Source organism: Pteropus alecto, unplaced genomic scaffold, assembly GCF_000325575.1.
Source record: "Pteropus alecto unplaced genomic scaffold, ASM32557v1 scaffold75, whole genome shotgun sequence".
NCBI lineage: Eukaryota > Metazoa > Chordata > Mammalia > Chiroptera > Pteropodidae > Pteropus > Pteropus alecto.
This window is the reverse complement of record NW_006440638.1, coordinates 8,289,366-8,293,995: the sequence shown is the minus strand read 5'-3', so window position 1 is coordinate 8,293,995 and position 4,630 is coordinate 8,289,366. Positions and strand designations below refer to the sequence as shown.

The 4,630-nt window shown below is 39.4% G+C and overlaps 1 pseudogene; it reads right to left on the bottom strand.

Annotated features, from left to right (window-relative positions):
* Positions 1-251: 251 nt before the first annotated feature.
* On the bottom strand, positions 252-367 carry LOC112484450 (annotated as a pseudogene).
* Between the last annotated feature and the right edge of the window lie 4,263 nt (positions 368-4,630).

Below are 4,630 nucleotides of genomic sequence, written 5' to 3'. Positions count from 1 at the left end.
GAGGTGAGGATTGTTGGGGGCCTTCCTGGAGTGTGCACTAAGGCAACAGAGGCAGAAGTAGAGAGCACATGCTCAAAAATGAGTGACTGGGCAGTTATCTAGAATGTTTACTGACTTCCCACTATACTCAATACCAAATGATCCTCTCTAGTCAAAGTCCAGTCATCCAATATTGTAGAATATTGATCTACAGAGCATGTTAGAAGGGGATTTGCAAGCCTTTATCCATTTTTTAAAATTATTATTATTTATGCCTACAGCTCCTGGTCTTCCTAGGTGGTCTCCCATCCAAGTACTAACCAGGCCCGACCCTGCTTAGCTTCCGAGATCATGCGTAGGGCTTGTTAAGGGTGGCATGGCCATAGACCATGGACTGTGGCTCCACTGGGGTGTGAACACAGGACCTTCTGCATGTAAAGCAGATGTGCTAACTGCTACACTATGGAACCACATCCCCTTATCCATTGTTGAACTCTAGAGCAAAAGGCTAAGAAATATTTTATTTTTGCTAGCATGAGAAATGCACTGTATATAAAGCACATTGTTGCCTTACATAGGAGGTGAAGATTGCTACTTTTTAAAAGTACACTTCAGGAAAGAAAAATACCATTAAAAAACAATCTTTGAAGATTTTTACTTATGGGCATTTTTTCTCATTTAAAAAATGATATACTGCTCGGGTAATTTTTAAAAGATTGAAAAGCATTAAGAAATATACTCTGCACAGAGCTGTTATCATTCTCTTTCAATACCTGACTCTTTTGAAATAAAAGAGAACAAATTTTCAGGAGTCTGTGCTGAAGATTGGAATGCAACTAAAGTTTGAGCCAAGGGGGATCTGCTGTGGTTACTGGTTGCCTGTCTTACCGCTAGTGCAGCATTTTAAGCAGGTTAAGGTAAGTCTTGGGCATTTGGGTTTTGGAGTTACTCCGTAGTCCTAATAATGCTAGTTCTTTTCTAGATTTTTTTTCTCCATCCTTGGCTAATGTATTATGTATCTTATACCCCTGATTTAAAATATTTTAAAATGTTACTGCTTGAAACTGACTTGGATGTCCTTTTAGAGAACAGTTTCTCCATGCTCAACATTTATTTATTTAACAATTATTTCTTGGTAATTCTCTGAGGATACCATGATGTACCAGGCTGACACAGTCCTGACCACATGGACCTTCTATTAAGGTGGGCAAGTGAAAAGAATACAGCAGGTTCTCCAAATGTCATTTCATTAAATATTGTCATTTTGTTATAACATTGATGAGGGGAAAAAAAAATTGATTCCTGGTGGGTGCACCGTCTGGAGTTTGCACATTTTCTCCATGTCTGCATGGGTTTTCTCCACTTATTCCAGTTTCTTCCCACATCCCAAGGATGTGGATGTGAGATGAATTGGGTTGTGTGCCATTGTCCCATTGTGAGTGTGAGTGTGTGTGAGTGGTCCTGTGATGAAAGGGCCTCCTGCTCGGAGGCCCTTGTGCCAGAGCTGCAGAGATAGGCTCCAACCACCTGCCATCTTGAACTGGAATAAGCAGATTGGAAAATAATTTTCTTACTTGAGTGTATTCATTTTTCCAAAATATATGCATAGCTCACATTTATTTTAGTGTTTAATATTAGAAGAGTTTGTGGTCTTTATTTAGAAGTTTGTTGATGTTTTTGTGACCAGAAGCATGCCGTAGGATCTTAACTTTTGTTTATATCAATTAGCCTATGGTAAAATTGGTTTTGGTTATAAGTTGTTTTGATTAAAGCCAGTTTCTAAGAATCTATCCATGACCTTAAATGAGGACTTACCATACTGACTTGAAATATCATTTACAGAGGATCTCCCTGAAGGTAAAGTCTGTTATATCAATGTCTTTTACGTGGCTTTAGAGTTAATTTGAAGAAAGACTGGATCAAGATATTAGATTAGCATATAAAGACCATATAAGCATACCAAGTAGGTAAAGAAACCCCAGAATCATTTACATCTTACATATCTCTATGATGCCAACTATTTGGGCTAATAAGAATACATCATTTTCCATCTTTAAAAAACCCCACATATGTAGAGTGCTCGCTGTGTGCCAGGCACAGGGCTTATGGCTTCACTTAGATTATCTCAACTAAATCACACAACGACCTTACCTATGAGGTAGGTCCTCTTTTTATTTCCATTTCACAGGCTAGGAAACTGCAGCTCTGAAAGCTCAGCACACACATTCAAGATCACCCAGTTAGTAAATGGCAGAACAGGGATTCAAATCCCTGTGGGTATGAAACTCTCAGATACCACTGTGTTGGTGTCAGTTCTAACTTTTGGCTTTTAGTTGCCTATGGAGTCTATTTTGACATTAGCCAGAACAAATTTAATTGTAGCTCCTATGAACTGAAACGACAAACTGAAAAAGAGGAAAGAAAACAGCTTGAAACCTGTTTCAGACCCTGCATGAGGCAAGGAATAGAGTTAGCGGAAATGAGAAGCCAGTCGGATTTAGCAAATCTTCAAGCAAAGGGGGCCTTGTGAACCAACTTAATTGAATGATTATTTCAATTATCTGATTAAGAAAGATTATAGCTGAACAAAGACAGAGAGGGCCTTCAAGGTGATTAAAAAAAAAAAGTTTGATTAGGTGGATTGGTCCTTGGCAGCATTAGGAAGTGGAAGGAACTCCCCATTGGAGGCCCCAGTCCTTGGGACGATTAGCCACCAGTCACTGAGAACTAACCTCCGCTCTCCCCACCCCCCCACCCCCCACACCCTTTCAGTCTCCTCCTTTCCTCTCCTGACAAAAGCTGTCTTCTACCTTAGTTACTACTTGAGATTCGAGTGGTCAAGGGCCAGCTTCCCTTTCTTCTCTCCTTCTTTGCCTCCCTTCCCATCCTCTCTTTTTTTTCTCCTTTCTTTTTTTTCTTTCTATTTGTTTTTGTGCTAGAGTAACAAACAAAACAGTACAGATGTCCCTGTTAGTTTAGGACAGATGTTATCTTATTATCACTACTGACCCCTACACCCTTCCCCCATGTCTGCTCTATACACTTAAAAAAATAAATTATGTTTTTAAAAGTAAATATTTAAAAGTCAAAAATTTTACATAAAAGTTTAGATCTCTGGGTTTATTTGAAAAATCCTATCTGAAAACACAGTCCACCTTTACAGAGGTCTGGTTCAAAATGTTTAACACTGTGTTTGGCTCCGTGCTGACCAGTCAAAACAGATGCCAGGCATGAACTAACATAACGGGGTGCCAGATTCATGCACAGTGGCAGGAGCATGGAGCATCTGTACCTTTAGGTGGGTCATTTGTTTTCTGGTCCTTAGGGTCTTCATCTGTCCTTTGTCTCATTGACACTGAAGTAAAGATCATCTGCCATTCATCATTACACTTGCTTGACCTACTTATAGTAGAGATTGTTTCTTCAGCTTGGCCCTTGGCTCTCACTTATATCATCTACCTCAGGGGTCCCCAACCCCTAGGCCATGGACCAGTACAGGTCAGTGGCCTGTTAGGAACCAGGCTGCACAGCAGATGAATGGTGGGGAGGCAAGCCAGCGAAGCTTCATCTGCATTTGCAACTGCTCCCCAGCGCTAGCATCACTGCCTCAGCTCCATCTCAGATCATCAGGCATTAGATCGTCATGAGAGCACAGGTCCCTGGTGCCAAAAGGTTAGGGACTGCTGATCTACCTGGCCAGAGCTGGCTTTGGCCTTATGATCCTTGCTTTAGGGAGTGCAGAGCTTTCATCTTTTAATTCAGCAAATACTGGATGAGGAACTTCATTATGCATTATAGTATAGCAGAGCTATAAAGAACTAGGCTACTAAGTTGACAGTTCTGGGTTCATATCCTGGCTTGATCACTTACTATAGCTGTTACCTTGCTTTATTTTCTGATATCTAAATGATATAGTGACATTTGAGTCAACAACACCACATATATGACAATGGTTTCATAATAGTATAATGGAGCTGAAAAATTCCTATCTCCTAGTGATGTCATAGCCATGGAAATGTCATAGCTGAATGCATTATTCACGTGGTTGTGGTGATGCTGGTGTAAACAAACCTACTGCACTGCCAGTCTTATACAAGTATAGCAATTCAGTTACATACAGAATATTTGATAATAAACAACTATGTTACCAGTTTATGTATTTATTATACTATACTTTTTATTGTTGTTTTAGCATATACTCTTGCTACTTATTAAAATAAATATTTTGCTGTAAAATAGTAGGCTTTGTTATGCTAGTAGCAGTCTTGCATATCTTGTGTTTACCATGTCTCTTGATTACATCATTTTCTCTGTGCTTGATTTAATCTCGTGTTGTTTTGTACAGGAACATGCTGTCCAGGCTTGTAGCCCAGGAGTAATAGGCTGTACCATAGAGCCTAGATGTGTAATAAGCTATATCATCTAGTTTTGTGTAAATACATTCTATGATGTTCACACAACTAAATGGCCTAGAAATCCATTTCTCAGACTATATATCTGTCATTAAGTGGTGTGTGACTGTACCTTAACTGTCATAACACCTATTTCTCTTATAATATAGCTGTGAGCTTTATTGTGAAGATTCAATGAGAAAATGTAATGAAGGGCCTAGCACAGTGCCTGGTGTATACATGTCAATAAATGGTAATTT